General features: G+C 40.6%; 2 long non-coding RNA genes across 6 annotated transcripts; both read left to right on the plus strand.

Moving 5' to 3' along the window:
• Nucleotides 1-1,014: 1,014 nt before the first annotated feature.
• LOC135539218 (uncharacterized) lies at nucleotides 1,015-8,054 on the plus strand. The gene is made up of 3 exons (XR_010455585.1): nucleotides 1,015-1,235; nucleotides 7,279-7,599; nucleotides 7,890-8,054. It is a non-coding gene; the product is annotated as an uncharacterized LOC135539218 (long non-coding RNA).
• Nucleotides 8,055-8,058: 4 nt separating this feature from the next.
• On the plus strand, nucleotides 8,059-10,857 carry LOC135539217 (uncharacterized). Of its 5 annotated transcripts, XR_010455583.1 has the most exons (4): nucleotides 8,059-8,190; nucleotides 8,666-8,767; nucleotides 8,886-8,941; nucleotides 9,207-10,857. It is a non-coding gene; the product is annotated as an uncharacterized LOC135539217 (long non-coding RNA). The 5 variants fall into 5 exon arrangements; XR_010455584.1 differs by having other exon boundaries at nucleotides 8,666-8,941; nucleotides 9,170-10,857; XR_010455582.1 differs by having other exon boundaries at nucleotides 8,666-8,941.
• Nucleotides 10,858-12,194: the final 1,337 nt, after the last annotated feature.

Raw genomic sequence — 12,194 nt, forward strand, 5'->3', positions numbered from 1 at the left:
TTATTTAAATAAGAAGACTAAATGATCAGATATGAAAATATCTGAAAGTTATATTGGGGAAATTATAACTTTGTAATCTGAATATTTCCCTTGGTGCCCCGACTTCCTAGTTAATTACAGTTACATGATTAATCAGTTTTCATCACGTAATAATAATTACAGAGAACCTTTGATAAAAACTAGGTCTTCAGTTAATGATAGTAAAAGACACAACAATACATGTGGATGATCTTGTTCCTGTAGTGTTTGTAAACACCCTGGTAGGTTGATTAATAACCTGAACCAGATTACAGGCACTGGTTACAGTGAGAAGCTTCCTCAGTGAGAAGCTTCCTGACTGGTTTTTTGATGAAAACCAGTCAATATTCAGGTCCCCAAGAAAGTAGACCTCTCTGTTTACATCACATAGATTATCAAGTATTTCACGCATACTGTATTATGTAGATACTGACTATTAGCACTTGGTGGCTTATAGCAACACTCCAAAAGAAAAGGCTTTAGATGTGACAAGTGACCACAACCACAACACTTCAATAACACTTGATATAAGATCTTCTCTAAGCATTAATGGGATATGGCTCTGAATATAGACCTGGCTCTCAAGAGAAGATAGGCTATGTGCACACTGCTCACACAACACTTCCTAACTTCCTGCCAAATGTATGAACATATTAGAGACACATACTGTATGTCCCTCAGATTAAACAGACCCACAGAGAATTCTAAACAAATCCGTAACCCGTATTTATGTTTGTACTTTAACTATGTTACAACATTGTATATGGCAATAATATGACATTTTAAATGTCTCTATTCTTTCTGAACTTTTGTGAGTGTAATGTTTACTGTTTATTTTTATTTTTTATTTCACTTTATTTATCTATTTCACTTGCGTTTGGAAATGTAAACATATGTTTCACATGGCAATAAAGTCCTTTGAATTTAAAATGACAAGAAGGGACACTCCCCACTTGCTCTAACATGTTTGCCTGATAGAGAGAGAGAGACAGCGCACACGATGTGTGAAAGAGAGAAAGAGGAATAGAGAGACAGGGCACCCAATGAGAGCGAGAGAGAGAGTGAGAGGGTGAGAGAGAGAGAGAGAGAGAGAGAGAGAGAGAGAATGTGTTGCAATTGGTGGGAGAACGTAAAGTGAATTATACTTAATCTGAGCACCCTATTGAAAAGAAAAATGATAAGATTCGTTCTCTGGATATTACTCTTTCTCAAAAGTGGTAAGTCTGCCGTGTCAAACTGAGAGTCAATTACAAAAGTAGGCTACTATCATGTTACATGACTCTTGTGTAATTGATGTGAATATGTTATATTATTGCAAAACTGTTGTGGCAGATGGTGCAGAAAAATATTGTTATAATTACACAATCGCTTTTTGGTCATGTCCTTATCGTAAAAGAGAAAATGTGTTCTAGATGACTTACTGGTTAAATCCGGGATGCCAACTTTTGAGCTCCAGAGTGGTAAAGCAGTCTAAGGCACTGCATCTCAGTGCTTGAGGTGTCACAACAGACACCCTGGTTCAAATCCAGGCTGTATCACAACTGCCCGTGATTGAGAGTCCCATAGGGCGGTGCACAATTGGCCGGGTTTGGCCGATGTAGGCCATCACTGTAAATAATCATTTGTTCTTAATTGACTTGCCTAGTTAAATAAAGGTTAAATAATAAGAATGTAAAAAAGAAAGCTTGGAGTGAGATTTGCAATGTGAATTTCATTGCCCCCTGGCACAAACCCTAGATGATAATTGTAGTTTTTTTAAAGCTCATTTCCTGCAATTCTACGCGTTTGACTTAGGCGTATGACCAGGTTAAAACAAAGAATAACAATAAACACAGGTCAGCTGTATTCAGGATGCCTTTAAACTCCAAACTTGACGCGTTTGTTACTTTGAGATTATTATTTTTTTTTGGGGGGGGGGTGTAAAGTACATTTTTAATATTCATGGTTGATGCAGTGGGGAACCAAATGATAGAATGCAGTCTCCTTATCCATACACTGCTTTCAAGGTAAGTTCACAAACATTTTGTAATTTGGGTGGATTATCTCTTTAAAATAGGGCTGGGAGAAAATCCTGCTTGCTGGGTTGTCCTCCTCTGAAGTGCTGTGTGTTTGAAAATGTTCTTGTTCTAACAATTCATTTCTTACTAGTTGAAGATCCTTGACATCATCTTACTCTACACGGACAAAATATAATGTGTTCATGAGTCACCGTACCATCTCTGCCTAGCATGTGCACAATACTAAAATGTCCAAAATGATACATTTAATAGCCAATGCTTATATCATTTTTTTATTGAACCCTTATTTAACTAGGCAAGTCAGTGACAATGACTGTAACGGTTTTCTTCTGGGGAAAGAGAGGCGGACCAAAATGCAGCGTGGTTAGTTTTGTACATCTTTAATAAAGATGAAAGTACAACAATCTACAAAACAAGAAACGTGAAAAAAACCAACAACAAACCAGTCCTATCTGGTGCCACAAAGACAGGAACAATCACCCACAAAACCCAACACAAAACAGGCTACCTAAATATGTTTCCCAATCAGAGACAATGACGAACACCTGCCTCTGATTGAGAACCATATCAGGCCAAACATAGAAATAGACACACCAGACACACAACATAGAATGCCCACCCAGCTCACGTCCTGACCAACACTAAAACAAGGAAAACACACACGAACGATGGTCAGAATGTGACAATAATGGCCTACCAAAAGGCAAAAGGCCTCCTGCGGGGACGGGGGCTGGGATTAAAAATGTAAAAAATAAAATACAAACAGAACAAAACGCACATCACGACAAGAGAGACACCACAACACGACATAAAGACAGATCTAAGAAACAAATCACATATCATTGTCAAATATACAGGATACGAACGTTCAAGCTAAAAACAATGGATACGTAGCATTTTGCAACAACAACAAAAAAATGTATAGACATCTATGGACAAAAAAAACCATAACTAATCATTTCTTATGAAGAAAAATGGTGGATATAGTGTTTTGGAAGTAAACTCTTCAAATCTATCCCTGAGTAAAGTAGTCATAGTTCTTGTACCCAGGCAACACTCAAAATGTAAAGTTTCATCATGCGTGTTCAACTTACCCAGAACATCTAGCTTTACAACTGCAACGGTCCGATTATGACAGACACACTCATATGGGCCCTTGTCATTGTGCACAGCCTCTTCTTATTTGTACGACTTATTCAAAACTGTCCATGAATGGATAACATATCCTCATATAATTCATTTTCAAAGACGCAAGTAGGCATATCAGATTTCAAATATATGACTACAATATGACTAAAATTGTGAAGAAGTGGAATAATCAAATACGTGTGGGGAATAACAGTAGTGTTCTTGCTGATAAGTCAAGCACAGTAATGAAACAACATGTTTGTCAATCATTAAGAATGAGAATTGTCAATAAATAATCAAATCTCCAAAAGACAAGAATACATACTGACTGCCCTCGACCAGCACAAAAACATCCTGTGGCGGACTGTAAATAGCATTGAATAGTCCGATATGCAACTGTTCAGGGAAGTCAGGAACCAATACACGCAGTCAGTCAAGAAAGCAAAGACCAGCTTCTTCAGGCAGAAATTTGCATCCTGTAGCTCTAACTCCAAAAAGTTCTGGGACACTGTAAAGTCCATCGAGAACAAGAGCACCACCTTCCAGCTGCCCACTGCACTGAGGCTAGGTAACACGGTCACCACCGATAAATCCATGATTATCGAAAACTTCAACAAGCATTTCTCAACGGCTGGACAAGCCTTCCTCCTGGCTTCTCCAACCTCGGCCAACAGCTCCGCTCCCCCTCACAGCTACTCGCCCAAGACTCTCCAGGTTCTCCTTTAACCAAATCCAGATAGCAGATGTTCTGAAAGAGCTGCAAAACCTGGACCCATACAAATCAGCTGGGTTTGACAATCTGGACCCTCTATTTCTGAAACTATCCGCCGCCATTGTCGCAACCCCTATTACCAGCCTGTTCAAAATCTCTTTCATATCGTCTGAGATCCCCAAGGATTGAAAATCTGCCGCAGTCATCCCCCTCTTCAAAGGGGGAGACACCCTGGACCCAAACTGTTAGACCTATATCCATCCTGCCCTGCCTATTTAAGGTCTTCGAAAGCATAGTCAACAAACAGGTCACTGATCATCTCGAATCCCACCGTACCTTCTCCGCTGTCCAATCTGGTTTCCGAGCCGGTCACGGGTGCACCTCAGCCACGCTCAAGGTACTAAACGATATCATAACCGCCATCGATAAAAGACAGTACTGTGCAGCCATCGACCTGGCCAAGGCTTTCGACTCTGTCAATCACCATATTCTTATCGGCAGACTCAGGAGCCTCGGTTTTTCTAATGACTGCCTTGCCTGTTTCACCAACAACGTTGCAGACAGAGTTCAGTGTGTCAAATCGGAGGGCATGCTGTCCGGTCCTCTGGCAGTCTCTATGGGGGTGCCACAGGGTTCAATTCTCGGGCCGACTATTTTCTCTGTATATATCAACGATGTTGCTCTTACCACCCACCACTGCGACCTGTATGCTCTAGTCGGCTGGCCCTCGCTACATATTCGTCGCCAGACCCACTGGCTCCAGGTCATCTACAAGTCCAAGCTAGGTAAACGCTCTGCCTTATCTCAGTTCACTGGTCACAATGACAACACCCACCCGTAGCACGCGCTCCAGCAGGTGTATCTCACTGATCATCCCTAAAGCCAACACATTTGGCCGCCTTTCGTTCCAGTTCTCCGCTGCCTGTGACTGGAACGAATTGCAAAAATCGCTGGAGTTGGAGACTTTTATCTCCCTCACCAACTTCAAACATCTGCTATCTGAGCAGCTAACCAATCGCTGCAGCTGTACATAGTCTATCGGTAAATAGCCCACCCAATTTTACCTACCCCATCCCCATACTGTTTATATTTATTTACTTTTCTGCTCTTTTGCACACCAATATCTCTACTTGTACATGACCATCTGATCATTTATCACTCCAGTGTTAATCTGCAAAATTGTAATTTTTCAACTACCTCCTCATGCCTTTTGCACACAATGTATATGGACTCTCTCTTTTTTTCTACTGTGTTATTGACTTGTTAATTGTTTACTCCATGTGTAACTCTGTGTTGTCTGTTCACACTGCTATGCTTTATCTTGGCCAGGTCGCAGTTGCAAATGAGAACTTGTTCTCAACTAGCCTACCTGGTTAAATAAAGGTGAAATAAATAAAAATGTAAAACAAATCTGCCCCTACACTCGAACCAAATTATTTTTCTATGTATTGTCCCCACCCTATACTAAAACTTACACTGTAGGTAGGTCTGTCTGCTGCCTTTTCGTTGTCACAGCCTAAACGACAATCACCAAAGGAGGGGACTAGTGTGGATTAAATCAACTTTTGTACATGCTGTCAAAATGCTGCATTTTGCAATACGGACTGGAGAAACAACCACCTAATTTTGTTGACAACATATATAAAACAGTGGTACCATACTACTCTTTTTTAGAGTTGTATAAACTCAGCAGAGATGGTTCTCTCTCCATTCAGCTCCACTCTAATCTTGAGGGGCGTTTCTTTTTCCATCCAATCTCCTTAATCCCTTAGATAACTAGACTAATCATATGCTTCAATGTGTGGCGGTTCACAGTGCTGTGGCACGACATGACGACGATAGAGATTCAGATCGTGATGCGTCCTTGTTCATGTGCAGTGTTGCTCTATGTTATTCTTGTACAAACTAGGTTTAGTAAATGTGAAGCTCCAGTTCACTTCATTGTATTCAGAGTCTTTCGTATTATATCCATTAGTAATAAGAGCTAAGACACTACAGACAGTACGTACTAAAGTCAATTTCAACCACTCTTGCATTAGTCCCCACAATTGGTGATTGGCATTTAGGCTGTGACAACGAAAAGGCAGCAGACAGACAGACCTACACTACAATACGTTTTAGCAGGGACGTTTGGTAGGGTGACCTGATTTGTAACTATGAAAATAATTTTGTCAAACAGATTGTGAACCCAAAAGTGAAAATTGTATTCTAGAGGGGGACAATAACTAGAAAAATAATTAGTTAGGGTGCAGGGGCAGATTTATGTCATCTATTCTTCAGGAAATTTAATTAGCTATTTACTTTATTTAGTCTGATCGGTGGAACAATTCTCATTCTCTTGACAATGGGCAAACATATAGGCTCATTACTGTGTTTAACTATTCCCCACACGTATTTGATTATTCCACTTCTTCACAATTTTGCCACTGTGGTCATATATTTTAAATCTGATATGCCTACTTATGTCTTTGAAAATGACAGACATGAGGCTGTGTATTTTTGCAGCCATTCATGGGCAGTTTTAAATAATTCAAATAGGCATAAGATATTAAATTCTCCAGGAATCAAAAATAATTTTCACATTTTAGTATTGTGCAGAGATGAACACATTATATTTTGTCTGTGTAGAGTAAGATGATGTCAAATCAAATCAAATGTATTTATATAGCCCTTCGTACATCAGCTGATATCTTTAAAGTGCTGTACAGACCCCCAGCCTAAAACCCCAAACAGCAAGCAATGCAGGTGTAAGATCAAGGATCTTCAACTAGTAGGCATAAACCAACTAAATGTTGATATTATTTTGATTTCTCTTGAAAGTTGGTTGATTTTGAGAAATACTTTTTTTAACAAGAACATTTTCAAACACCCAGCACTTGGGAAAACGACCAGGGGGGGCAACCCTCCTGGAGAGCAAGCAGCAAATCTCCCTGGAGGGGGAGGGGGGACCAGGGGGCAATTAAATTCACATAGCAGACCGCACTCTAAGATGTTTTCAAAAGTTGTCAGCCCTGTAAGAGGTGTGCAGTGAAAGCTAATGAAGAGTGTGAAATTAATGTGTGTCTCAAAGCCAACGCTCGAGCGTTGGCAGCTCTGGATTATATAAAGGTCAAAATAGTCGTATTTAGTGTTCATGAGTTAGAAATGTGAACTAAAGTGTAGGCTACACCTAGTAGCCATAACTACAACTCAATGGATTATAAAATAATAATAATACAAAGACAATACAAACAAAAATGTACGTACTGTAGGTCACTGCGTACTGTAAAAATATAAATTATTTAATCCTAGTCTATCATGTGCTTGGCTTGGATCCGGGATCGCCTACAGGATTTAGTCCTGTTAATGTCTTGTATTGATGTAGCTCCTGCCCTTAGACAATGTTTTCTTTCTTCCTTTCAGATCTGATTGATGCTGTAAATGTGTTGGGAAAAGAGGGAATGAAAGTAACTTTACCGACTGGACTTAATGACCTACCTAGTGGCACTATTATGGCATGGTCTTTCCCATTGAGTCGTTCAGATTCATTTGATAACATAGCGCTGCTGAATGCTGGTGTGATTACAACAAACTACAGTAGGAGGTTCAAAGACAGACTGAAGATGGATACTCAGACTGGATCTCTCACCATCAGAAACCTCACCATCAACGACTCTGGACTTTATAAAATGCTTATCATCAATACACAGAGTTCATCTAAGATTGTAAATCTAACTGTCTATGGTGCGTGTCTGGCTTCTTGTTTTACTTCACTTTTTTCGATTCTCCCATTTAGTCTGTTACCCAGAGTTGTTTCAATGAAGATCAAGAAAGACATTTTTATTTAGTTAAATGTTTTTAAACTAACATTTACCATGGCAGATCTGAGTCTACACATGTATTGTAAAAATAAATAGCCCACTTCTTCATATATGTTTAGGTCTCATTCATGACCTCTTAGTTTTCACTGTCAACACATCATTTTGTATCTCTGTTTGTCATTGAGTCACTGCTTAATCATTCTGCTATCCCAGCCTCAGTGTCTGCTCCTCACATCAGTCCCTCAGTGGACAGTCCATTTGAAAAAGTGAGCTGTTCCTTGGTGTGCACTGTGAAGAACGCGGGAGAGGTGATCTTGTCCTGGTACAGAGGAGGGGAGATACTCAACCAGACCAGCAGCCCTGATCTTCTAGCCAATCTCTCTCCCTCTGGAGTTAAACAAAAGACATGTTGACACCTACAGCTGTGAGGCTTCCAACCCTGCTGACTCAAAACCAACTCCGCTCATCATTGAAACGCTCTGCCCTCAATTGTCCTCACGCTCTGCCCTCAAAGGTATTGTTTTCCCATGTTGTGGATCAGTGAGAGCCAACACTCAGACAGTGTCTGCTATTCATTTCCTTTTCCTTTTTTTTAACAGTAAAACCTGAGGGGAGTTTTTGCAAAATCCCTCAACATGCGTATTATCATATTGTAATTATTTTAACTTGTGTATTACAGGAAGCAGATTTCTGTATTTATATTCCTATGATCCTTGTAGCCTACCTTATAATACCTTCATCAATGTCATTCATCAGTATTGACTAAAGCACATGGCTCGGGTTTGAACAGCTGAATTTCATTTAGACAGGAAGAATATAGGCTTCAGGTGAATACAGGGCAAGGCCACATACAACATACAGTTGATTAAAAAATATGGGAGATGAGAAGACGTTAATGAAAAAGATATGACAAGCAATGCCAAATGAGTGACTGAACAGATAACCCCCCCCCCCCTCCCCCAACCCACCCTCCATTTTACTCCTGACAGGGTCTGGTCGCAATCCTGTCCCAATCATACTGGTCACATTGTTAGCAGTTGGGATAATAAGTGTTGGTACTTACTGGGCAGTTAAAATAAGGAAATGTGGAGGTAAGTACAATCTGTGTTACAGTTGACATCATACAGAGCACCCTGAAGGCAACAAACACAGAACATACACTGTAGGTAATCATGTAATATTATGCCTTTTCCCTTTATTTCAATGCAGCCTGCAAGCAAAGAGAAGCAGCCCAACATTATGCTGATGTGAACTTTCAGAGATCGGTAAGGTCTGTGTTTATGGATGTGTGCATGCACTGTGTATATATGTGCATGCATATTATACTACTTTCCATGCAACTTCTGTATCTGTGAACACACACACACACACACATATTTAGGATGGAAGTGGTCACCTGTTGTTGGCTTGTATAACATACTAGCCAATGTGAAAATACAGAATACACAAGAACAAGCACAGTTTGCAAATGGGTGGATCTTATTGAATTACAGGCTTCTGTTTCTATTTGTTTATGTGCTGGCTTTACAGGTTGGGGATACACTGGTATCTGGCACCGGAGGAGTCTGTTCACCAGAAGAGGAGTCTGTTTTGTACGCTGATGTCAGAATCTTACCTTCTGTTCAGACAGGACTGGATTCAATCACTCCTCTCTCAAAGCTGTGACCTTGGCGTGGTTTAGAGGCTTGTGTGTCTCAATGACCCCGAGAGCTACGCCGGAGGGGGCTTGGGCCCCTGGTAGGTTTAGCCATTCCGGATTGGTCTCCGGTGAGGGGCCAGACCAACAACAGCATTGGTCCTACATGTTTCACGTTGGTATGGTGCTATAGGTAGGCAACTATACCACTCTGACTATGTTACATGCTGTGTGTACAGTTGAAGTCGGAAGTTTACATACACTTACGTTATAGTCATTAAAACTTGTTTTTCAAGCACTCCACAAATGTATTGTTAACAAACTATAGTTTTGGCAAGTCGGTTTGGACATCTACTTTGTGCATGACACAAATCATTTTTCCAACAATCGTTTGCAGACAGATTATTTCACTTATAATTATAATAAACGGCGGTGTAGTTATAATATTTACATGTGATCAGAAGCATAGCTGATAGGAATGTGTTTTACAGAAATCAGGCCTACACAGAATACTTCTGATCTTCTGTACATCACTGTTCTATCTGCAAGGTTCTTTGAAACATCCCCTGATGTTAGTCTAACAACAAAACCCACAAATGGAGAGAGAGTGTGGGACTCTTATGGTTGCTCAATTAAGACTACAAATATACATGTATCAAAATGAACATGTCATCCAATGTAGATTGCATCAACCCCTTCATCATCCCCATAGTATAGTCGGTGCGTATGTGTGTGCATGCATATGCATGTGTGCATCCGCGATTGCATGCTGTGTAGAAATGAGCTTCTTTCACACCATAGCGTGTGGTTATCGCTTCTCTGTCTGTTCTCTTTGTAGACAGTAGCCTATATGGGTCAGTCACTCTCATTCTCACTTGCTTATAAGAGAGATGTGGTACCTTCCTCCAGCACTGTACAGCTTCTCTTACACAAAATAGCTCAAGCAACAAGCCATGCTCTCTATCCCCTTTGGATAAGAAAGGAGATATAACAGGTATAACAGACTGACCTTTGCCCCCTGACATATAAACTATTACAGCATAAATACTGGAGGCTGAGACAGGAGGACTCGGGAGACACTGTGGCCCCGTTCGACGATACCCCCGGACAGGGCCAAGCAGGCAGGATTTAACCCCACCCACTTTGCCAAAGCACAGCCCCAAACCACTGGAGGGATATCGTCAAACCACCAACTTACAACCCTGAGACAAGGCCGAGTATAGCCCACGAAGATCTTCCCCACGGCACAAAGAGGAGGAGGAGGAGGATCAAGAAGAGGAGGCGGAACAAGCAAAATAGCCTGGATAAATCCAGTATGTTTGTGCTATCATATCAACTCCTTGTCCTTGTCATGCCAAACACCGGCATGTTTGGCATGACAATGAGTGAAAAGGATTTGGCATGATAGCACAGACTGGATTTCTCCAGGCTACAAGCACACGCCATAAAATGGGAACTAGAATTAACTAAGTTGTGTTAGAATTATGCCATAGGCTCTGTAATATATGCAGATTTAATAAAATGGTGCAGTTATCGTGCATTTAATTGAACTTGTCTGTCTGGGAAAATACTAAAGCCCCACTCCTTACTTTGAAAAACAATAAGACAGCAACTCTGCCACTTGGTTTGCTATAAAGCTGAGGAATAGGGCTGAAGAAACAAACCATAGAAAGTCCCACCAAGTTGACTGCTTTAAAATGGTGTATGGCTTCAGTGTTCAAAGGCACTGACCATACTCAAGTTTTGTGCAAAGTGCGCTCTCTATCCAACTCTAGGGACTGAGGTTACTTAAAAACTGTGATGCAGCCTTTGCTTGAGTAGCTTTCTCAGGAGCAGTTAGTTGAGTTTTTATACAAGACAAAGCAATTGGTGAATTTCTTAACAATTTTGTTCAGGTCTCTTATCATGTGGACTTTAGACTTGATATTACCTTTTTGTGTTTTTTAATTCTCAGTGTGCTGGGGACTGTACATACTAAAGTTGAGACAGAAGTGAAGACAGTAGGCTGGTTTCCATTGACCCAGGTTTATTCCACAAAATCAATGTTGCAACAAAATAAATGTGACAGTTGTAATGGAAACAGCAGGTATAGAAGACATTTTTTGTAAAGATCGACAATATTTGTATCCATTCGACACGGGTCGGTTTTTCTTTTCTCAATCTTTCTTTATTGCGACAAATTAACTCAGGTGGTCTGTGCAACTCAGGACCACAATAACCCACTGGCACAGAGCTAAACGCCTAGAGTTGTAGCCATGAGGGCTGTGTACTGAATTTCAACTTACACTCTTCAGATGAAGTACAAATAAAGGAAAGTAAATATATGGCTAGTGAGGGTGCGACTAACTGACAGAGACACACAGAAAGGTTCTGCAAACACTCAGGAGTCATGTGTTACAATGTGTACTAACTGTGTCTGTGCTTGCAGTCTTTTTGGCGTCAGTGGCGTCAGAGAAGTCCAGCTATTCAAGTAATCATTGTTCGAGAGTGTGTGTGTGTTTGTGTGTTACTTCTGCTTTTTCAACATTTAGAGAAGTGAATCAGACAGGTTAAAAAGAATGCAACTGTCTGACCAAGCAGAGGAAGTGCCACTGTATTGGACCTGCATCCTGTGTTCAAACATGTCTGAGGTTTTTGGGTTAAAATGTCCTGGTACTGTAAAGTTCACAATGCCGGTGACCTTAATAAGGGCCCCAGGACCAGTTGAAGCAAAATAGCCCCATAACATCAAAGATCCACCACCATATTTTACAGTAGGAATGAGGTATTTTCTGCATATGCATTGCTCTTTCATAGGCAAAACCCACCGCTGCTGTGTGTGGCCAACAAGATTTATTTTCAGGTCATATGACCATAGTACCGGTTACAATGCCATTTATCAA

The sequence above is a fragment of the Oncorhynchus masou genome, unplaced genomic scaffold (genome assembly GCF_036934945.1).
Source record: "Oncorhynchus masou masou isolate Uvic2021 unplaced genomic scaffold, UVic_Omas_1.1 unplaced_scaffold_2010, whole genome shotgun sequence".
NCBI classification, from domain to species: Eukaryota; Metazoa; Chordata; class Actinopteri; order Salmoniformes; family Salmonidae; genus Oncorhynchus; species Oncorhynchus masou.